The 25,027-nt window shown below is 39.0% G+C and overlaps 1 protein-coding gene across 11 annotated transcripts in view; it reads right to left on the bottom strand.

Annotated features, from left to right (window-relative positions):
* The window catches only part of LOC136563103 (poly(rC)-binding protein 3-like), a 500,444-nt gene that overhangs the window by 373,238 nt on the left and 102,179 nt on the right, over window positions 1-25,027 (bottom strand). For all 11 annotated transcript variants that reach the window (XM_066560312.1, XM_066560287.1, XM_066560296.1 and 8 more), the window contains one exon: window positions 21,838-21,975. The gene's annotated coding sequence lies outside the window, so the exon portion shown is untranslated. The remainder of the gene's footprint in view (window positions 1-21,837; window positions 21,976-25,027) is intronic.

Below are 25,027 nucleotides of genomic sequence, written 5' to 3'. Positions count from 1 at the left end.
ATCACGATTCCCCTCCTCTCCCTCCAATCATCAAATACTGAGGAGAAGCTTTTGTTTAAATTGCTTAGTTACTGCCAAGTTGTTTACTGACCTCTCAAATTTTATGTTACAGCATGCTGCTGTGGTAAAACTGTGAGCACAGATGAAATAGCTGCCTTTAAAAGCTTCTCCCCACCCCCACCTGCCCCTCATTGTCTAAGAAGCACAATTCACCAGAAGACTACTAAATTCCATATTTTTAAGACAAGGAACAGCTGCAACAGGCTAGAAATGAATTATAATGAGGCACAATGCTCCTCCTGAAGGGAAGTTTCCTTCAAGTACATCAACTTACCAATTACAGTTGCAGAAAACATTCAAGACTGAGATGTGAGAGCCAGAAAGAGAGGAAAAAAGATACCTCACTGACCCATTGCCATCTCTGCAGCAGAGATTACTTGCATGCTTAGAGGTAACAACACATAAGGCCAGTGTCAGAACAACCCGTTACCGTTCTTTTCTCTTGGAAGAGGAACATGTCATAATGAAGACATGAATAGCACCTTTTATCACTGATGAAATTTGCCTGCTTCTCATATATGCTGGCAAATGCTAGGAAGAGCCATAATTCCCTTTGTGGAGGGCCTTCCTGCTGCCAAACCAGATTGGTCTGCAGTGTTATGTCTCAGAGCAGAATCACCTAGCTAGAAAAACATGAGTCACTACACCTAACTACTTGATGGTTATTACTATTCTTATGTCAAAACACTTGGTGTTATCTGTGCTTTGCATAGGGGAGGAAATGTTTAACAGACTTGAGAGCAGACTTCGGCTCAGGCTAGTCATCTTCACCTTAGTCCCTGGGAAGGTGACAGACCAACATCTTGGAAATCATTTCCAAATAGTCAAAGGGCAGGAAGGTAGTCAGCCTATATTTATGCAGAGGAAATTATGCTGAGCATCTCATCATCTTCTGTGAGGTGACCAGTTCAGTGGATTTTTGAGCAGTGGATGCTGTTTACCTTGACCTTAGTAAGGCTTTTGACACAGTCTCCCATGACACCCTTAGACATGTTGACAAGGTGTGGGTTAGGTAAGCAGGCAGTGGGGTAGGTGGGACACTGGTGGAGCTGCCAGTCCCAGAGAGTTATCATGAGTGGCACAAAGTCCAGCAGGAGGAATGCCACTAGTAATGTACCCCACAGGTTTACCCTGGAGCCAATAGAGTCAACACCTTCAGTAATAGCCCGGGTAACAAAACTCAGTGTAGTCTCAGGAAGTCTGTGGCCAGTACAAAACTGGGAGGAGTGTCTGACACACCATTAGTCTGTGCTATTCAGCAGCACCTGGACAGAGAGGACTCTAATTAACCTCAACAAGGCAGGGCATAAAGTCCTGCATCTGCAGAGGCATAAGCCCACCAGTACATGCTGGAGACAAAGTGTCTAGAAAGTGGATTTGCAGAGGACAGCCTTGGGGGTGTGGTGAACGACAAACCTGCAGTGTACCCTCATGGCAAAAGCTCCAACAGCATCCTGTCCTGCTTTAAGGTGTGAGCAGGTCTGGTAACCTGCTCTTACACACTTTGCTTGAGCAGGGGGATTGGAACAAATGTTCTCAAGTTTCTTCCAGCCTCAACTCTTCTGTGAGGCTGTATGTGAGCAGAGATCTAACTAGCATTGGCTTTAGTTTGCTGAATTACTTTAAACAATATCATGAGTCACACCTAGAGGTTTTATTCAGGTGTTAGGACCATACTGGGCAAATAAGATGACTAAGAACACCTCATTAGCTACATTAAAGGCATCAAAGTTAGAAGCAAGTCATAGGGGTTACCTCCAATGAGTGCCACAATTCAGACCACATTGAGGCTCTTTCATTGCTCAGGTCTGCAATAAACAAGAGGGAATACTCAATGTTTAATCTGTGGACCCACAACACCACAGGAGCAAAATCAAGATTGATATATTCCATTGCAGAAGTGTTTCCAAATAATTTATTTGCAACAACAGAAAAATACTTCAGCATCAGCACTATTTTGTTCTTTATAATCTAGTGTTGTTTTGTCTTCTATTCTGCAAGCACCCAAGCTACAATTTGTCAAGAGGTTTGTACTAATACATTGTTATACTCCCTGAAATGGTTCAAAATTACTTTTCTGGAAACTGCAACATTGCAGGTCTAAGAAACCAATATTTTTCTCCCTGTTTGAGACGGAAACAAATACTCTGCTCATCAGTGAGACTTGTTGTAGGTCCGTAAAACACCTGACATCCCATGCCAGCTACAAGGGAGGTAAGAAGAGCAAGATAAATAGCTACTGTGATTTATAATCCCACTGAACCCCAACCCAGGCCTTGTGCTCACAGCTGAAGGCAGAATCAGGCTGTTACTCTAGGGCTAAGCCCTTTAAGAAGAATGAGGATGGAAAATGAGTGGATAAAAGCCAGGCTTTTTCTTGTTTTTGTGTTTATGTGAGAAGCACAAACTTGTTCTTTCACTGGAATGTTAAACATCAAGTTCACTGGAGAAGTAATTGACTGCTATGGCTATAAAGGAGTCAAAACTCTATGCAAAAATCACAGTCTGAAATCTATTTTCCCTGCAGCTTACATCAAACACTGTATCTTAATTTTGTTGTTAAGAGCCCTAATTATTTAAGAAATGATGGTATGTCCAAGTGACACAGAGCAGATGGCTCAGATCTCTGCAGAGGCACATCTGGCTAGAGCAGATACAGGGGAGAAGAGGGAAGAGTGTGTAATGGTAGGACTCTAGAAATTCATCCAATAAAGTGAATCAAGGATAAAACGACTTTCTTAGGGAATGACAGCATCCCACTCCACACAAAATCTGGCCTAGAGAAATGCATTAGGAAAAGGCAAAAGGTAGTGTGGAATTACTCAATTTACTAATGGAACACTAACTTGAGAAATTAAATTTAGGAAAATACTTTATTTGGTTTCAGCAATACTTGCATTACTTCTTTACAAAACAGTAAGTGTAGCTTTAAAGCTTCCTTAAATGGGGATTATTAGTAAAATAAAAGTTTCCCTTGGAGAAATTCAGCAAGTACCTTTTTTCTCAATTATAAAGGCAGAAAGGAACAGGAAAGCAAGAAAATCTGGGAGATAAGATTGAATACAACTGTTCAGCTTGCCCTAAGGAACTAAAGTATTGCAATAAAACATCTGTGAATCTGAAGGTGCAGGATGAAAAACCCAAAGTCTTAGGAACTTCAATTCAAAAAAATTAGCAGAGACATTCATGTTTGCTAGAGACATATTTTTAATGGACCATGCTTTTTAGGAAGATGTTTAAGTGAATAATGGGTATGCAGTGTTTGAAGATAAAGCAGGCCTATGTTCCTCATCTACATCCTCATTGTACTGATTTGAAAATCACATCATCTTTGTAGTAGAATTAATGGAAGGGAAAAACCTCACCAACAGAAGAGCCTTGAACTAGCATTAGATTGTTTCCTGTCTCCAAAGTGTCATAATCACATGCATTGCATTATGCAGAGTAATGGGCTAGAAATAACAAGTTGCTGCATGCTCGTGGTAGAGATGTGCTGAGTGCAAGTGCGGAACAGATCTTACAGAGAGAATAGGCTTTAAACAGCACAATGTGGAACAAAGTCTAAGCTTAAACCAAAGCCAATAATAATTTACAATATCAGGTATAAAACATGATAGAAAACACCTGTGCTCTAGACAAGTATCAAAATTAGCATGGAACAGCAAAGATCATATCAATTTAGTCCAATTCCAAAAGCAGAAGAAAAAAACTCTGTTATGCTCTTAATTGTGCATATGTGAACCTAGAGTTAGAGTTGACATGGATGTTATTTTGTACATTGAGGGTTAACAGGGAGTATTATGGGAAAATAGAATGTAAGAACTTTTCTAAAGCTTTGATAGATTTTGTAGTTAAAACATGCTCTATTACAAGGCTGAAAATGGCCAGACAGGAACAGCTATTTCACAGTCTTAGAGGATTTAATAGCTATGTGCTAACACTTGTTACATTTATCTCAGAGGTTGCCCAGGAAATTTATTATTATAATGCCAGAAGGGAAGTTAGAAAAAGATTGCAATTGTTTTCTTGGTATTTCAAAATAGGAACAAAAATAGAAATGTGAACACTTTATTGAGGCCCTGAAGTATACTGTATAGCACCTGTTAGAAAAACAAAACCAAAAGAAATAAAAAAATACCCATCCTTTTATTTCCACAACCTGCCCACATACTTGGTAAGAATTGTTGTCTTAACTGAGGTTGAAATACATCTGCTTGTTTCTCCTTATGTCTTCTTTCAGGGTCTTATAGGAAAAATGTAATACATTTTAACATTAACATCATGTCCCAAGCTGCTCATTGAAAAGGCAAAGATGTGGCAGAATGGCTGGAATTTATATATTAAAAAAAAAAAAAAATCTTACTTGTTGAGGCCTCTCATTCCCTCAGTGGAAGGAAAGAGGCAGTGGCTAGTTTGAGAAAGGCCCTAGTCTGCCTGTTTGGTCTGAAAGAGCTGGAAGCCTGCTCTCATACAAGGTCTCCTTTGCTTTAGGTCGGTTGATTGGCACTGAGCCAATCACTCACTGTTATGACCTAAGCAGTATATCAATCACATGTTTGGACTTCAGAATCTCAAGGATGAATACTTTCAATGCACCAAGCCACTAGGAATGAGGCTAAGCTACAGCCAGTTTGGGAATTTCCACTCACAACCATTTTTGTTTATATACCACAGTATTTAGACATCCTAATCACAGACCCAGACCCCGCAATATTTGATCCTGTGCAAACATGAAACAAAGGGATCCTTTGTAGCTAAAAGAGATTTAAATTTCCAGTTCTAAGAGCAAAAGGTTGTTCTAGGTTCTGCAATGAAGCAGAGGTATCAACGTTTCTCTTCCTCCTAGCAAAGCAATGTGAATCTATTTCTGTTCACCAGAGACTGTTGTTTAAGAAGCATTTCTAAAAGTAAAGTTTTGAAATTAAAAACTGGTATAGGACCAGACCACACAACATAGAGGGATTTTTCATACAACAACATTTATGTACCAAAACTCTCACAGTCCCTAGGGTCACCAAGACTTGGAATTGTTGGAAAAGTCTTCTTTTACATTAACAGTGGCATGCTGTATTTAATGTATTGAGAGCCAGGTGCTAACTTCCCACTGCCTGGTACATACATTCTCAAGATATCACCTTTTCTTGTGAACTGACAAAAAAATGAAAACTCCAGCTCCTAAGTGTGGGTCACAAGTCTTCCAAAGGAACAGAAAAATATGACGGCTTTTGTTTGTGCAGGTATGGCTTTGACTGATCTAGGCAAGGACATATACAGTTTGTGTAACTTCAGAAAACACCTTCTACCTGTACTAAAAGCAAAAAATACACATTTTGAGGGCTTCTATGGCTCAAGAAATCCACATATATATATACTATGCTGCATCAGCCTTTATAAGTTTGAGGTGGGGGTCTTTTTCTTGTCTCGTAAATTCTCCCCCCCACCCACTGAGGGCTAGTGAGTGGCTGGGTGGGGCTTAGTTGACAGCTGGGATTAAATCACAACAAGATTCTGGCAAAAATCTTATAATTTTACTCTGATAAAATCTGCATTTAACATTTTCAAACTTGTGATGCCTTGATTATAACAAGCACGTAGCAGATATATATTTTAGTGAGGAAGCACTATTCTTGTTTGGAAGTTTTCATAGGTAGGTCCCATACTCCAATTCATCTTGAGGAGATAAAAAACCCTTGACAATAAATAGGAAGGAAGTGTAAAACAATAGTTATATCACAATTTAGTAAGTAGTCTCCCATGCAGTGATCCCTCAGAAACTTGAGAGTACACATGGCAGTTTCATGGACTACAAATAACCCAGACCTTATCTTTTACTTTGATATTAGACTTATTTTTAAAATGTATTTTTCTAATTAATACTTAATGAACCTTTTCAGAAAGGGACTCATATTATTCTCAGCTGATGAACAGTTTATGAATACTAAATCCACTTAAAAATTAAATTACCTTTGATATCCAAACTAACACTTCAAAGAATAAATATTTTTATATATGTATTAAAAACAGGGATTAACACCTATTTACATTTGTAAATCAATCAAAATAATCTGAGTAGCATGTAGTCTAATCAGCCTATACTGTTAGCAACAGTTATCTCACATTCTACAGTTCATCTTAAAACCGCAAGGATCTGGGTAGAAATTTTGCAATAAAGATTCTGCCAAACATGTTTTATAAAAGCTGAAATACTTCAGTAATGTTATAATAATTTGACCAACATCTTTTGTATTTAATCAATGGGACTCAGGACAGAAAATTGCCCTTTTGACATGAACTAATGTCAAACTGTCCAAAGGTTTGTTTTTCTTTGAGCACAAAATTATGTATTTCAAAACACCTAATAGTTTCATAGAACTCAATTAGAATCATCCACACTGGTCCTCCATAAAATGTTTAGAGACCTTGTTGCAGATAGGTTTTCTATTACATCTCCTTAAACTCATCACTTAAAAGCTTCAGTAGTCAAAATATTTTAAACCTGAAGTAGCTATCTTAGATCCTTGTCCTCATCTCTTTCAGTAGAAATTATTACTTATATTTTATAAAAGAATGACTCTGTGGATTGGATTCCTTCCTTTTTCAGAGCTGCATTAGTTTTCACAATGTTCTTGTCTGAGTATTGCCTGAGGAGTATCAGCACCTTTCCAGCTATTCAAAGGTAAGAAAATGAGTCTACAAAAGAGAAACAGAGCACATTGTTTGTGGGGAAGCTGCTAAAGGACTAAAGAAAGAAGCTCACATGGTCAGACTTGGGATGTCTTAGGAGATCTTCAAGTAACAGATGTATCAGTTTACATATCTAGCCTGTATTTTTACATATGTGTATATGATTCTGAACTTACACACACATGACCTGCAGAGAATATTTTAAATTGTTTTAATCCCAAAAGTTTGAAATGAAGCAGTACTATAGAACCTATATAAGTACATCCTGAAGTATGCATTTCAGCTTTGATAGTATCCAATTCCCTTTTTCAGATATCTGCTGTGTGGTTTTTTTTTTCCCCTTTAAGTGATTTTACTTATGGATGCATAGAATTTGTGATGATTTCAATACAGCAAGAAGCCCAAATTGTTATATTTGTCCATGCGGTGAGAAGGAAGCCCCTTTTGCCACACCATACAAGAAGGGGTATGACAAAATAACCTGAGAGGGCTTGATTTACATAAAACAAGGAAAGTATTTCACCTTGGCTGGTCAAGGCAGCATCACACAAACCAGCCCACAACCATAAGTTGGACTCACAATGAGTAGGATGACTAGCTCAGACTTTAGAGCATAGACTAGAGCTAGTTTTAAAACACACCAAACAAGTTCACTAATAAATGCAACGTCCCTTCCCTGAGTTGTTTAAAATCCAGCAAAACAAAGCCAGTTTGTTCCAAACACAGTGTTCTAGGTCTGGAAAAGGGCTTCAAGGTCAAGGCTTGTCTTGTCAAAGGCAAACCTCAAAGATGGTCTTCTGAAGGGTAGATGCTTTGACTGCAATATAGGTAAGACTGGAAAAAGAGATGGATAACACCAGCATTATGACCCTGGAAGATTCCAATCCTTACAACACTCATGATTACAACAGATATTATTCCCAAGGTAAAAGATACAATAGCACTGAAATCCCACAAGTCTAAGTTATAAATGAATTAAACAGTTCTCTCTGGCAGTTGCTGAACAGTTACTTCTCAGCAACCCATAAAGCTTTCATGCAGGGACAGCCAAATAAGACAAAATGACCTCTTATCATTTTTAGTTGGCTTAAAAGTCTTCAAGTAAGCTGCCAAAAGAATGAATGTGAAAAGTGTGGTATGAAGTGACAGTGAAATGTGATTTGAATGATAGTGAAAAAACTAATGTGAATTTGGTACAACATCATTAGACGACATGCGACATGGGTGTTGATGGTAATTAACAAGATCCTACACAGGGTCTACAAATTGAGCAGAAACATAATATTATGTGAACCACACTACCCTAAAAATAATTCCTCAGTTATACAGCTATGGGAACAAGGATAAAGAAATAGAGAAATTCAGCAGTGACATGAGAAAGCTCTGGCAGCTGCCTCTAAGTGGGAGCACAGACTCTGAATGGCATCCATCAGCTCTGACCCCACAAAAACAATTGCACAGCAAAGCCCATGCATAGTGAGTCAAACAGCAGAGTGACTTGTGAGTTAGGATGACCCAATAATAAAGTTGGTTTTGCCCATTCATAAGCCATGAAGATGATGTTCAGCCATCATATCAGCAGATGTAAATTAGATGAAAGTTACCATTATTTCAGAAAGTGTGACTCTGTCTCAGAAATAAACAATCAATATTTCAAAACCTACAATGTGGCATGACAACTCTTCATTTGTATCTTGGCAAACAAACCTACCAGTGGGACCTCCACTTACACAGGATGGTGTGAGCAAGACAAAATACCTAATCCTAAGGTCTTTCAACACTGTCCATGGAATTTCATTCCCTTTACATTTCATTGCAATAACAGCATTTGCATGCATTTGAATGTACCTACCCCAGAATTGTCTGTCCCGCCTTGGCCCGTAGGCTCTGGGCTGTCTCAGCTGCATTTGCTCCTCTTATCCATCTCCCCTCTCTGTATCTGAGCAGCTCTGAACAGACATTGTCTGCAAACAAAGGAACATGCTTTCCCTTTCCCCAGCAAAGTGAAAAGTGTATCCTAGCCTGAACTGCCCTCCAGCCCTGAAGGACTAATATTTCTTGAATTAAGGACCAGTCATTCCTCTGGGTGAGGAATTCCACTTTGGGGAAGGGAAGAGTGTCAGTCTAGACAAATTTTAAAGTACAAGTAGACTCATTAGGTCCTATGATCACCACTGACTACCAGGACACATGTTGCAGAAGGCACTTTTCAGAGCTTTGTACTAGTTTTGAGCATCTTCCCTGATATAGTGCTTACAAGGCTTGCAGACAGCTGTGAAGCATTTCCAAGCAGGCTGTTACAAATAATTCTGAGTAACTGTCATTCAGTAAGACTTTACAGACATTGTTGCCTCCTTAGAAAAAAGATTGATGGAGAACATTAAATCGATACAAGTCCAAGCTTATCTTTGGTTTCAGTGAGAGATTGAAAACCAGGCTTCAAGCATTTTGAACACCTTTGTACTTTTTTCAAGGTCTGCAGAGCACTGACCAAGCTTGAAAATTCTTGAGCTGCTCTAGATCCTCAATAATACTACTTGGATATTATCTAGTAGGTGCGATAACAGAAAGCACTTTTCTACTAAAACCATTAAAGAGAAAGTTTTATGCTGTCTGGGGCCCTCCATCTGCCTCGCTATTCCTTGACAGCAGCCAAGTCCCACTTCCCTGTCTGACATCTAATAGATGTCATAAAAAAACCCCAAATAAATTTCTGAGAGATTCCTTTTGCCAACACTGAACTCCCACCTTCAAGTCTTAGAGAAATTCAAAGTTTATCTTTTGCAAGATTAAGAGAAGAATGAGCCCTCCAAAACTACTGATTCAGGAATATATGAAAAATAAGTTCATTTAGTACAAGCAGGTCTTAGCTTTTGTCTTTGTCATAAATTAAGACCTGAGATGTAGTAAGATTGTACTCTAGTGGGTTCCCATGCAGCCATAGACATTAACAGGAATTACCACTATAAACCAGGAGCTAATCTGCCATTCAGAAGAACTAAGATTATTCTGATAAAATACAGAAGTTCTCATCACTGCAAGCCACCTTAGGCTTCAATGGTTCTGAGATTTAGGGTGCAATTCCTTTTATCTAAAAATGGATGACTAAAATAAGTCTGTTTCTCTACCTGTTTCTCTCTAGTGACAATAGAGACAGCCCAAGGTGGCCACTTCCAACACAGATACAGGAAAAAAGATTAAACTCCCCTTACTCAAGAAGTCTACAAGCTAACAAGCTCAAGTCTACAAGTCCAATAAGCTCTGTCTCCATAGGAGAGCCCAAGATGTACCAATAAATGTTTTTATATTAGGAAGCATCAATACTGTAGAAACTCTTGGAAAAGTAATTTTGAAATGTTGAGTGGTAATAGTTTTACACAGCCTAAAACAAGAACAATTTAACAATTGAAGAAAGTAGACAGAACACTTAATTGAAATTGCCAAGCAACAAAACCTACCTCTCCACCTCACTTACCTGAAAAGACACATTACAAAGACCTTAGTTTGTCAACTTTCACAAAAGTAAAACCTAAGAAAGTTCCACATGCAACAAAGAGGCAAAACCACTTAGGATAAAAGGCAATATCAGTAGTAAAATAAATATGAATAAACTGTCTTTGAACTTGCCTTAGCAAAAAAAATTAGAAGGTGTCCAATTTTCACAGAAACTCAACTACAGAATAGCCAGAATATAAAAGGGCAAAGAACCCTGTTAAATTGAAGATATACTATAACAACCTTCTCAGAGATTTGTATATTACAGGAGCTCTATTGGCAAGAGGAAAGGCAGGATTACTTAGGAGGTCCCTTCCAATCCTATGCTCCTAATTTGAGTTTCTACTAAAGAGCAGAGGTCAAGCTGATCAAAGAGGAAAATGCATTCAGGACTCCAATATTTAAGTAATTCTTGAACAACTTCAAATCTCTCCTCTTCTTTCCCCATCTCAAGCCCCTCTGCCTTCACCTTACCCTAAGACACTAGTGCCAGGGAGACTAAGCAGACCTGTTGTTTTCTGCAATCAAATCACCTCTGTCCTAATAGAAAAAAAAATTAAAAAGGCAGCTTCCAACCCCTCTTCCTTCATTTAACACAGAAAGAATGCAATACAGCCACACAACAGAAAATAACTTAAATACATCCCAGCACTACCCTTACTAATGCACTATATGATACCTCATTTCAAAGCTGAAGGATAACACAGACAACCCTGGTAAAACACTTCCTTTAGGAAACTATACACTATTATATATATTTACCATAACTAGCAATCAGATATAATCTAGGAAACACACAGTACTTTTCATTTGCAAGCAGGTTTACCTTAGCAGAAGAGTTTGCTTGTCTCTTTTGAGCAGAGCTGCACAGCAGAAAAAAACCCAGTGCTGCCTGGTAGGCACCAGCTAAGAACTGGCAGTAATGAGAAGAGACATTTCACCTGGGCCATACAGGAAGGTTCTTCTCCTCTTTGGGAGCATAATCAAGTATCAGAATTAATGAAAGCAAAGCAGCAGCACCTGTGAAGGTGGCACTGACATTCAGAAAAATGGATCCCTAACGAAATTTTCCAGACAAGACTGTATACTATATAGGAGTATATGTTAACTAAGTAAAATAAAAATATAAAACAATAGCAATCTCTGCATGGAGGTCTGGACTACTATAAAAGTAGTAATACAAAAATGTTTTAGAAAAAAAAAAGGATGAATGTTCATACATCAACTTTTTTTTTTCTAAACCCCACAAACCTCAAACCTACTCCCATATCTGAAGCATGTCTAACCTGAAGCATGCCTAATCTTCAGATCCAATGTAGTTAACTTGGGAGAGGGCTGCCATGCCCCTGCCACTCCTCTTGGTACTCCGTGCACTGCTCTGCACTCTGCTCAGGAGGGAAGAGGCAGGGACTGGAGGTGCCTGTGGCTGCATGAAACCTGCACAGGGAGATGCACATACAGGGGTTGCTGGTAACAGGGATAGAAGATGTTCTTCTGTATGGCAAAATGCATAAAATAGCTCGGCTATGGTCTGGTGGGGGAGACAGGAGTGTGATGGGACCAGGGAATTGTGGGTGGCTGCTGGTGGGAGTAGGAGTTTTGTGTGGTGTTAAGGTGGTGGATACCACCACCAAGGGGATGTGTTTGTGCAGTGCAGCTAAATGTTTAGAGTGTTTAGAGTTCCCATTTGACTAAAGGGCAACTTTCTTCAGACAATTGCTGGTGGGAAAAGTAATTATTCAATGGAGCAGGAAGTGCCTCAGGACAGCAGTCATATACTTTAACTATTTTGGGTGAACCCAGATTGATTTCACTGACCAAAGAAAGTCACATTACTTTCAGCTAAACTCTATGACAGAAAGCAACGATGATTCAACCCATGTTGTACCTGAAGCCTTGACTCAGTGCTGCTGTGAGAAGATGGTGATGGAATGTTTGTGTGAGTTGTAATTGCAAGGGGAGTGTGTTTGGATAACTAACCTCTCACTAATAGGCTCATGGGGGCAAATCATTGAATCAAAGTAACTTACCAAAATAGAAAAGATGAATAGCAGTGACTTTATATGGTCCACTCACAGCCTGAAACTAGTCCAGAACTCAAAGAAGACTGTACTGACATCAAGTGAATCTCATTATGAAGAAAGAATATGATGTTATAAATAGGAAAGGATATGGAAAGTATCCCCTCCAATATGTTGCTGAGCCTGATAAGTAGGTATATAGTGAATACATAGGTTATTTCTGAATGAATGATTTTTCAAAAATTATGCATTTAATCTTTTCTGAGATGCTAAAAGGAATCATTGCTGCTCTTAGCCAAGTTCTTCCCCCCTAATTGCAATACAGCTGCCATTAGCCAATTCCCCTGGCCCCACCAGCTCTCACAGTAATCTGAACCTCGTATAATGTTTTTCATTTTGATTTTTTCTGTAGACAAAATCAGGAGCATTTCCTTTCTGACAGTAGGACACAGGCTACAGACAGCCTGGCGCCAAAGCTTTCTAAAGATCAATATATGTAATGCATTTAAAGTCAGTAAGATCTCCCAGGTTAGTCCTGGGTTGCTTGAGGAAAAAGAAAGCCAAAAGACTAGGGAACACTGAAGATACAGATTTTTCATTTGCTTATTTAAGGAGTTTTCCATTTTAACAAAAAAAAAAAACTATTTAAATTACTTTGGGTTTCAATTTAGAGTATTTTTCTCAAAATGTTTTGGTAATCATGGAGAAAAATTTAATGTATTAAGTGGGGTCAGATACACTGAGACACAGGCTGGTGGGAGGCTTGTTTATGTGCATAAAGACAAAAGAGTGAATAAATGCCAAAGATTGTGGGAACAAAAGTATTATCAGTCCCATCAAACCAATTTTCTTTCTTCCCATCTCCAAATTTATTTTTTTCACTTGAATATTGCTTCAGTCACTCTGACCTTTCCCGCTGGCTTTCCTCATTTACTTAAGTTGCTTCTCATTTTCATTAACCTCCATTTTTTATTGCTCCGAATGATTATTTCTGCTTGTTTGTAAGTTTTACTGCCTGTTAAATACAACAGCCAAAGGCAATCACACAAGTGAGAAAACCAGTCATTGTCCTTTGAAGTTCACCAGAATTGTTTTTCTTTCATTCAGCCTCGCCTCAAAAATTCCGTAGGGACATCCATTTACCCTACTTCCCACCTTCCACTCCAAAAAAGTGTCCAACAGGAAAAAAGGAGCCTCACTAAAAAAGCTGCCATCCTTTTGAGTTTTAGTTCACACGCATTAAAAAACCATTATTATATATATTAAAACTAAAAAATATCATAGAGAAATTGCTACCTTGCTGTCAGTCTTCAAAAGATAATAAACAATGATACCCCAAGTTTCCTATATGTCTTGCAAAAGATAAGCATTTTTGTTGCTCACAATTGGAAGAGCAACTTAATAAACTTCAGTTCTATGCACAACATTGGGCTACCAAAAACAGTGAATGAAATCACTTTTTCCACCTTAACACACTATTAACTACAAAGCTCACGCACACACTGCTTTAAATGCAAATATTAATTATTTCATGCTAATATTTTAGCAAGAGTGAGTGCAATTATTTCATCAAAGTAGATGCAGTGGGAGGTAAGCAAGAAGAAGTAGCTGTTAGTGGTTTGTGGGAAATAAATTTAGTCTTCTCTTGTATGGGTTGGGCGGTTAGAAAGAGAAATGTTGCCTTTTTGCTACATCAAAAGGTCTGTGACCTTTTGTAAATTCCAGTACACTTGGGCTTCCTCCTTAAATCCAGATCAACTCAATAATATTTGTGAAGTGTTTACAATACTTTTAATAGGGTTTTTATTGAAAATATGGACATAAGATTCAAGGTACTTCACAGAATCGTTAAAGTTAACATCACTTATTTTGCTCTCTGAGTGCATCCCATTCTGCTAAAAGTCCTCAGCCTTGGAGTGTTACAATATTACAAAAAATCTGGTGCTTGCTATGAATTCTAGGACTATAGTAGCTCTTGGGAATGGCATTTTATTCCTTTGTAGCAAGTATATGCTATATATTTATTATATATGTATAATCATATATATTATATCATCAGTGTACAGAAGAGTAGAACAGGAGCAAACTAGAGGAACAGCTTCAGATTTTATGCATTGTTGTTTTGTGCTTGAAATGGCAGAAGCCAGCAGTGAATATTTCACCCTGGGACCAGGTCTGCCTGATGAGGTGTAGGGCAGCAGCCCAGCTCCTGCATGTCTCTGCCTATCCAGTCAAATTGCACATGCTCTGCTTCGTCCAGCAGCTTTATGTGATACCTCTCCAAGTTCCTAAAGAACTCAGTTGTCACAGACATCTTTTATGAAAAATCCTTTCCTTTGGTTTTTTCCTCCTGAGAAGCTGAGAGGCCTCAGGAACAAAATGTAAACAATGGTTATCTGCTGCTGTGGAATGCAACAGGTGGATCTTTGATTGGCCCATGTTGGACGTTTCTAATTAATGGCCAATCACAGCCCAGCTGCCTCGGACAGAGAGTCCAAGACAGAGCCTTTGTTATCATTCTTTTTTATTCTATTCTTAGCTAGCCTTCTGAGGAAATCCTTTCTTCTATTCTTTTAGTATAGTTTTAATATAATATATATAATAAAATAATAAATCAAGCCTGAAACATGGAGTCAAATCCTCGTCTCTTCCCTCAACCTGAGACCCCTGTGAACACCGTCACACTCAGTGATCAAAAAAATGATGATCCCCCTCTCAGAAAAACTGTCTGCTTTGGGCCCTGAGGCTTTTGTGCCTTGAGGTTCTTGTGATGGAGAAATCCAGCCTGGAAACAAGTAAGCAATAAAAATTTTCACATTAATTCACTTCACAATGCTAACTCTCCTCTACATAAGCATCTCAGTGAATCAGCTCTTCCTAAGTGCTTGCCCCCTGCTACTCAGAAATGCACAACAGAATATATGCATTTTAGAAAACAAGAACGATTTCCCTTGTGGCTATTCTTCCTTGTGACCTAGAGGAAGCAGTTTTTGCCCAAGTTTTCTGAAGGAATGGGCTGTTATATAAGATAACGCTCCCATGCTAAAAATGCAAAAATACTTACAATGAGACTAAAAAAGGACCATTTCACCTAAACAGGACTTCAATCTGAGCTGCAAAGTTTGTTTTGAACTTGCATTTTCAGGGATCTCAGCTGTAACTTTTTGTGTCTACATTACAGGCCTCAAACTTCACACAGTATTTCCTAGTCGATGAAAATACCTGTTCTAGCTCTGAAGTTTGAATATGGCATATGTAACACTGTAGCATCTAGGGAGTCCAAGCAACATGGCTATAAACTCCTAAGAAGGGATAGGCGAGGAAGGAGAGGTAGTTGGGGTAGTCCTGTATGATAGGAAGTGTTTCGACTGTCTAGAGCTTTATGATGGGTTGAATGTTTGTGAGTGTTTAGAGGGAAGACCAACAAGGCAGATATCCTGGTGGGATTCTGTTATAGACCATCCAAGCACCTATAGAATATAGCAGGGCAGGTTTACATTGTACACTAGGAACATTTTTTCACTGAAAACACTGGTGCAAGTTGCTCAGGGAAGTCACCATCCCTGGAGGTATTTAAAAGACATGTAGATGTGGCTCTGAGGGACATGGTTTAGTGGTGGACTTGGCAGTGCTGGGATAATGGTTGGATTGAATGGCCTCAAATGTCTTTTCCAACATTAGTGATTCTGTGATTCTAATACTGAGTCAGGCAGAGAGCAGAAAATATACTCTGCCTCCAAATGTTGTACTCTTTTATATGCTAGTACTGTATGTAAAAACTCCAATACATTCCACTGGCATAAGGACCAGGGGCCAATTTTCTTTCTACTGTATATTGGGATGGCTCAACCAGTTGACTTCAAATAGCCCATGTTATTTCATTCCAGTAAGGAGTTTGCCCCAAGGGTCTTGCTAACACTTTTGATCATAAACACTAAAAGGGTAGTAATCCTCAAGCTCAAATGAATTTACACACTAGATTTCTATGGCTCAGAAGAAGCAAAAGGTGTTCAATCTACTGTGAAAAGCAGGAATTTGTCTAAAATATTGAAAAAACAAACAAATAATGTTGTCAAAATATGCATGTATATGAGGGTTCCAAAATATAAATTATTCTCTTCTAAGCACAGAGTTAAATATTATGGATGGCAGCCCATAGCAGTGCTTCTCTAGAAGCTTCCCATAAAGAAGGGAAGTCTTGAAATCTTTAAACTGTGACTCATGCAAAGCTAAAAACCCACTGAAGCCACCAGGACCATTCACCTTGCTGTGGGGTGACCTCTACCTCTGCTTCACAGTGCAAGACTAGAAATCTCAAGCATCATAAGGGGTAGCTGATACCACACATTTTTTGTACCCATAAAATGAGTTACAGCAAGAGACTTTAAATAACAGCAAGATGTGAATCACAGAATCACAGAATTGTTAAAGTTGGAAGGGACCTTTGGAGACCATCCAGTCCAAGCCCCCTGCCAAGGCAGGGTCACCTAAATCAGGTTACACAGGAATGTATTCAGGTGGGTTTGGAACATCTCCAGATGGGGCGACTTCACAACTTCCATGGGAAGTCTGTTTCTTGGGCAGAGAGTGCTCTGACACCCTCAATGTAAAGAAATTCTTCCTCATGTTGAGGTGGATCTTCTTGTGATTTTATTTATGGCCATTGCTCCTCATCCTGTCACTGGGAACCACTGAAAAGAGGCTGGCATCATTCTCTTGATACCCTTTAATATACTTATATACACTGATGAGATCCTCTTCCAGTCCTTTCTTTTCTAGATTAAACATCCCCAGCTCCCGCAGTCTCTCCTCATAAGAGAGATGCTCCAGACCCCAAATCATCTTTGTGGCCTCTGTTGGACCCTCTCCATTACCTCCTTGTCTTGTGCCCAGGAGCCCAGAACTGGACACAGCACTCCAGATGTGCCTCACTAGAGCCAAGCAGAGGGACAGGATCACTTCCCTTGGCCTGCTGGCCACACTATTCCCAAAGCACCCCAGGATCCCACTGGCCCTCCTGGCCACAAGGGCTCTGCTGGCTCATGGGCAACTTGTCATCCAGCAAGATGCCCAGGTCCTTCTCTGCAGAGCTGCTCTCCAGTGGGTCACAGCCCAGCCTGTGCTGGGACTTGGGGTTTTCCTCCCCAGGTGCAGGACCTTGCACTGGCCCTTGCTGAACCTCATCAGGTTTGTCTCTGCCCAACTCTCCAGCCTTTGAAGGTCCTGCTGAATGGCAGCACAGCCCTCAGGTGTATCTGCCACACCACCCAGTTTTGTATCATGAGCATAAGATGGTACAACACAGTACTTCTGTAGGACTAGATTTATTGCACATATTTAATGATAATTCTGAAGAGGAGATAATAACCAATCACTAATTAAGTCAGATATGACAAAAGTTGTTATGAAATTTTGAGTGACCTCTGATTCAAATGGGGACTGCAATAGCAGGGAAAAATGCCAGACAGCCAATTAAAGGTCTGATGATTGAGTAGAGCAACAGGAACTTCTTAAGATTGCCAGATCTTAAACTAGCTATTATAACTCAGGGAAGAATCAAAAGTTTAACATGAACAACTCCTTTCCTAAAATAAGGGCACATCGGCTCAAAAAACATCAATATCAGCTCAAAAAATATAAGAAAGGTAGTACTGGAGTTATGGCTTCTTATAACTTCTTGGAACAGCATTTTCTCACTGGTTACCTACCTTAAAAACAAAGCAAACCAACTAAACAAACAAGACCCAAACCACAAACTGAACCAAATCAAAACCAAAAACCCAAACAAACAAACAACAATGAAAAAGAAGCAATAAGAGCTGAAAAATATTACGGTAATGAAAAATTTGCTCAAAAGACAAAGAGACATACTAAAAACAAATGACAAAACAGAAGTCCTTTTTTACATAACCATTTCTCAAGAAAAATGATTTTTACACTTTTTATTCAGCTACAATTTTGTAAAGATCTCTTGGAAGTTTCTACTGTAATCATTGCAGAGCATTAAAAGAAATGACCCCAGTGTTTTCAATAAGACAAAGAATATGAAGAAACACAAAAATCTTACAAAATGGTAAGGAGAATGTAAAATACAATACTTTCAACAGAGCATAATTAACCTGTGTTAAACATTGCTGTAAAGTGCATCTATAAGTCATAGTTAGGTTAAAACAGTGAAAATGACAACATATTTTTTCTGCTCACTTTAACAGTACTAGGTGAAGTTAGCATGAATATGAACTCAAACTCCCAACCAGAAATAAAATCTAACCTATTTCATCCTGCCATAGTGTGGAAACCACACTTGTGTGAAGTTACTGTAAGACGGGACTCTTAGTACCATGTTAGTAAGAGAATAAATCTTATTTTTTTAAGTAGGTCCTTGATCAAGAGGAAGTTAGTAGCACATAAAAATTTACTCATCTACATATGAAAACTGCCACCAAAAAATTCAATTCTCACTCTATCTTTGAAGTCCCACAAACAACTCCACCTCAGCAACAAGGTGTTCCAAGTTCAAGAGCCCTTGTGAGCCTGAAACAACACCTAAGTCCCAAAATCTCAGATCTGGCTTATTTTCTATGGTGCAGCTGGAAGAAGTAATATCCTGTTCCAAGCATAACTTGGAACACTCACTTGAGTGTGAGGAATCCCATTTCCAGGCTTTTCCCACCTTGGGGCAGTGTGGACACTGCCTTTCCAGCAGAACTACAAGCTGTTTTGGAAAACAGGATCTGGGACTGTTTTACTAGACATACTACAGACCTGCCAGAGTGAAGTTGCAAATTTCATGCAGCTGGAAGAAAGGAGAAAAAGCGTAGCACAGCCCAATGGCTGGTGCAACTTGGAAAGGGAGGGAAGAGCCATCAGTTTCACACAAGCAAGGTCCCACATATCTGTTGGGCAGCTGTGGTGAGCACAAATCCTGATGAGTCCTTTTAAAAAAATCCTGCTATGGAGACCTACCTCTGGAGAAGGGCCCGGACTCCACAGCCTGTAGGCACTGGACTCTGGTCAGCATTTGCTAAGGGCTATTTCAAGGCTCTTTCTGCTGCGTTTGCAGGTTTCCACCCAATTCTGGCACGTACTACAGAGGGAGATTGTGTGTCCCAGCTCCATGTCTTTATTGAGCCTTCCTGGGACTAGCTACTGAAGACACCTGTTTCAGCCCTAAATATGACAGCAGAGAAGCACAGAGGCTACATCCTGACCTTTGTTCTCACCACTAAAGCATTGCTGGCCCAACAATGTAAACACGTCACAATTCTCCCACCAGCTGCAGTGGGAAGTGTATTGCATCTTCTATGCTTTGATTTAACTCTCTGTATCTTGCAGCTGAGAACAAAAGTATTGTCCTTGTGACAAATTTCTTTACTGTAATAATACAGACACTAACAACAATGAAGGGAAGAAAAAACACTAGAAAAGAAGTGCATTACTTAGCCAAATAATAAACCATAAATCACTACAGTGACAAGATTAAATATGAAACCTCTAATTACACATTTAATCATTTGCCAACATCTTATTTTCTTGAAGTAATGTTCATGAAGCTTCAACTAGATTTGAATTTGAGACTGATTTTATGTGTGAACTGCAAAAGCAATGCAAATAGAAATGGTTTAAAGAGTCAAAAAATACATTAACTTTAATCTTCAGCTATGCTGACATCTTACTGAACGCCTTTACTGCTCTCAGTCACACTAGCCCTCATTTGTGTCATTTTGACACATCACTGTGTCAAAACACATCAAACCCACCTCTATTGCACAGATATGATATAAAATAAAGTAGAAGATTAAGGGGCAAATAAGTGGTTACTTAAAAGCTGTATTAAAATACATACTTACTGTATTAAAACAAGAGAGCGTAATAACATTGTGGAAGAAGACACTGTTATTTGTAAAGTATGGACAAACCTGTGCCCCCAGGCTGTATCTGCTCCACTGCCTTTTCCACAAGGAGGCAAGAAACAGCTGCTAGAGCAGAAAAGTGTCTCATCAGCATCTGAACACCTTTTCCTATGGATTTCAGAGCCCAGAAACAGAGAGCAGGGCTGGTTGTTGCTGTTGGGTTCAGAATGGCCAAGGGAATTACCTCATTTCTGTCAAAATTCTGTGCACCAAAGTCATCTTCTAGCACACTCAGAGGAGTACTTGCTAAAAACAAGGTAACCCAAAGCACAACAAAAATACCAAAAATAGCAAAATTCTCCTTCTTCTAACTGGAACATAAGGCAAAGTTCAGACAACCTTTGCATTTCGACAGATGCCCTCAAAGAATGTGGAGTCAGAAAATGCAGACTTTCACCAAAGTCAGAATATTGCTTATATGGCAAGAAAAACAGCCCAATATACTGAACACATCACCTAATATGAATTGTAAAGGTGCTGTTGTACTGCTAGGTTTTGCTTCCCCTATAAGAGAGCAGTTGGAGTTGAAGGAAAAACCCTGGAGTGCCTTTTATTTTGTTTTATCATGTTGTAGGCTTTGGTAAATTGTCTTATGGTTCCTAGCCAGGGTGGATCTTCACACAGACAAAACTGTAATTCAGCTGCTTTTTTTCCTTTCTAAGAACAAATTTAGACTGGGCCTGGGTTGCAGGGAAGATGGGTTTGTTGTACTCATATTTTTCACCCCAGCAGAGGGGACCAGAGCACATGGGGCCTGCCCAGTGTTTAGGGTGCAGAAATGTGCATGACCAAATACAGAGGGGAAGCATCAGCTACTCCAGTGGAGGAGGGCAACATTTTTATTATGTCTTTTGTGGAGACACAGACCACCAGACAGGGAACTTGGAGGTAATCTTCGGGTCATATTTTCTTCCGTGTTTGTCTATTTCTATTTGCATCATCCTTTTGAAATATAAGTAATCCTCTGTACATGTGGATCTTGATTCCCTTAAATTGGTTGTTGGTACTTGACAGAACCTCTGACTCACTGCTGTGAACTGGAGGAAATGTTCCAGAACCTGCTACAGTCTCTGCTTCTACCACCTTTTGGAACAGGCAAAGCCAGAAGGAAAAGGGGATCATTTAATCAGGTTCTGACTATTACATAAGGGTACTGCACGTTTGCTTCTCTGCTAGGAAATTTTTTTGTTTGTTTTTATTGTGTTTTGTAAGCAAGAAGTTACTTATGAGAAGCAGGAGCACAGGCCCACATCCATAGCAATCTAAGTACAGTTGGCACTGGGAAAATGAGTTTTCTTCCTTTCTTTTATTTTTTTTGGATCTTTTTATGAATCATCAAGAGTTTGGACTGATTCAGTAATAGATATTTCTGTTTCACTTACCATATTTGAAAATGGCTTTAACTGCACAGCACACATTAACCCCCTCCTCCATATATAGAACTCGCTCTTAAATCCACATTCAGTGCTTAAACTGAAAATATAGGAGGTGTTTGGCTTAGTACTTCTGAATCCATGTGAGGCACCAATATCAGAGTCCCAGAAACACGACACATTTTGATCCTCTTTTTCCCAGGATAAATAATTCGTGAGGCAATGCTGAAAGCAGGCTCACTCCTTGTGTAGCTGACAACACATGACTGAGATAACAGGACATTCACTCACCCTGCCAGCCAGATGATCTGTAGGTCTTGGGAGTTTTTCTCTCTGTCTCTTCTCTAGTCCACTCATGCATTAGGTTCCTTAGAGATATGGGGCAGCCACGTGAATTTGCTTTTCTTGCTCTGGGTGTAAGATAGTTACCTGTGACGGAGAGGATAAAGAGACCAAATGTGGAGAATGAAGGCACTGGAACAATAATTTCTGTAAGTCAGGTAATTCTTACCTCCTGCCTTCAATAGTAGCCAATACTGAGGAATAAAAACCCCGAGTTGTTTCAAAAATAAGCAGCCTGGAGGAATTACTGTTAGTAAGAGCCCCAATTTTTTTAAGCTGCCTTTTTTAGTTGTAGAGAAATTATATGTGTAAGGAGAGTTTTCAGTAATTTAATTAATTCTACTGGTTAACACATCACATTTCAAATAGATACATTTAGTTAGATGCATTTACTTTTAGTTTCTATCTCACTGTTCAGATACTACAATGATCTGTTCTGAAATATTAATTCAATCTCACCATTCTACACATATTCTCTTCCCTGTAGTTTCTCTAAGCTATTTTTTCTACTGTTTTTCTCTCCAGAATGTCCAGAATGAAGATTATTCACTGGTATTACGGCTTTTTTTTAATACCTATAGACTTCTCCTCTTCAAGGATGAACTGCTCAGACTTACATATATTTCAAAATTGTGACCAAGCATTTCTGTTGCCCACTTTTCCTCCCTGTACCACCAAGTGAGCTGAGGGACACCAGTTCAAAGCCAAACCTGATCATCATCTATGCCACTTTCCTGCTCCATTTCCTTCAAAAATACACCTGGTAAAGAGGTGGAAGAGGAGACTTTGGAACGCGTGCACAGATCATATCCTCTACAACCACTGGACCTCAATAGGTCAAGGAAAGAAAAGCAAACATGCAAACCCCAAACATGCTGCACTTAAGAACATTCTAAAAAGCAGAAATGGGCAAATGTCTAGCTTTGTAGAGCTCCCCTGAATATTTTTTTCTGTTTTGTCAACTGAATAGCCAAGATACAGAAGCAACTGAGGGAGAAAGGAACTGAGAATAGGTCAGTATTTAATTGCCTCACAAAGTCTAAAATACGAAGGACTTTCACTAGGGGTTACTTTGGAGGTAAAATTGGAAACTTCTCTTCAGAGCGTTTTCTATTAAAGGTCATGGATATCAAAATCTATTGTCTCACTTTAGATCAGTTATAAAGCTACTATAAATAAAGTCTCCTATATGGCACATTGTCATTGATTCCCACTTCAGTGTAATCAGCACTGCAGACACCGGAAATTGCTAAAATAAACAGTAGTATTCTCTACTTACTGCACTTAAACACGGAGTCAGAAGCTCTGTATTTATATTTTAAGGTATTCATTACAATAAGTAATTCATTGTAATTTAAGATATGTTTCATACTTGCTGTACAGCAAATTATTTTATTATCATTTCAATGAACAAATGTACTGTATCAAAATACAGTGTAGCTATGACAACAGTAATTCATAGTCTACCACAGTCTTTACTACTAAGCAAATTAAGTAATTTTGCTGAATTGTTTCTTGATAGAAAAAATGTGATAATTTCCAAGCAGTAGTGTTTGCATTTACTGTTCTTAGAGCTAGGCCAGTGCTTCTTTGACAATTGTAAATACATCAAAATATCTTTCTTGGATAAAAACAGACCATACAGCTGGAAAATATATTGTCTATTCTACTGAAGCTACTGAAGAACTCATGTGGTAACTATTCCAAAGTTCTGGGCAAAAAAACCCAACAAAAATAAGATTTAAAAAGTCAAAATACTGTAGTAATTTTACTTACATGCGAATGAAAAATCATGCTAAAAAAAAATCCCTTGTGGAAATAGATTGTTTTGATATCTTTCACCTTATCTATCTTGCTGAAAAAGATTTGGAAATATGAAGATGGGAGTAGGAAGAATGACATGAAAAATATAAAACAAATATTTGCATCAACTTTTTTGACAGCTCCAACTGAAATGTGTCTCCTGAAGCCCAAGACAGCAAAAGGGGCCCGGAAGAGGAAGCTGCTTGCTGAAAACAGCTCCTTCAGTGCACTGGGACCTCCCAGGTTGCCATTTGGGATGTCATGCAGGCACAGCAGATGGACAGCACAGGATGAAGAGGTTGGGAGGGCTACTTGGGAACAATGCAGAACTTCCTTGTTCTGGACTGCTTGGATGAAACTGGGGAAGCCAGACCTCAGCTGGATTTGAAACTGGTGAGGAACATGAGAAACAAACAGATGAGCTTCTAGGGGAACAAAAGGAAGTCTGAGAAATAGGTTGTTGGGAGAGGCTGGCAAATCTCCATCCTTGTGGATACTCCAAATTCAACAGAACAAGGCTGTGAGTGATGTTATCTATTTTTTTTTTGCTTAGACTAGGAGATTGATGATACCCTCCTGCACCCTCCAGAAGTCTATTCTAACAAACAAATTGCTGTGATTCAATGACATTATTTAATTTCCCTGCAATTTTCTTCCCTGTGAATGAAAGAAGGGCAAACATAAGAAGAAAAGCCAGAGGGAATAAAAAGTAAAATTTTATCTCATCTTAATAATTTTCTCAAAGAAAGAATACTGAATTTGAACAACAAAAAAATGCAAACAAATTACTAGACCGCTACAAATACAGATTTATTTTCTCTTTCATTCTCCATCACCTGTATGATTCTGTAAGCCATTCACCCTGTTCTGCTTTTTCCCTTTCATTGAAATTAAGTGGTAATACACAGGACATGGAGATTTTGAGTCCAGCCTTCACAATAGGACTTATAGGGGCCCTTGATTTCATCTGATATTTCCATGAGCAGAAAACTTCCACTGTACCATGGGATGGCACCAGACTGTAGGCACTATAATTTTTCCAGGTGCATGGTCCATCTGTTTCTCCCTCTTTGCCTCTTCATGTTTACCCAAAAAAGCGCAAGAATTTAGCACCATACACTTTTCAAGCCTGAGTAAGCAGCTTAATTATTCAGACAAAATAGCATTGATTTGAAAGTGTCTGAACAAATGAAATTCAGGCTTGCCAACCTCATTGAGGAGGACAGCCAACCTGCTGAGGGAATTTCCAATTGTGTTACTTACAGTTCTTGTTTCTTTCTTTTATTTCAGGGTCATTTTATGCAATACAGAGCAAATTCTGGCAAAGCAATCACCC

Source organism: Molothrus aeneus, chromosome 1, assembly GCF_037042795.1.
Source record: "Molothrus aeneus isolate 106 chromosome 1, BPBGC_Maene_1.0, whole genome shotgun sequence".
Lineage (NCBI taxonomy): Eukaryota > Metazoa > Chordata > Aves > Passeriformes > Icteridae > Molothrus > Molothrus aeneus.
This window is presented reverse-complemented; position numbering and strand designations above follow the sequence as displayed.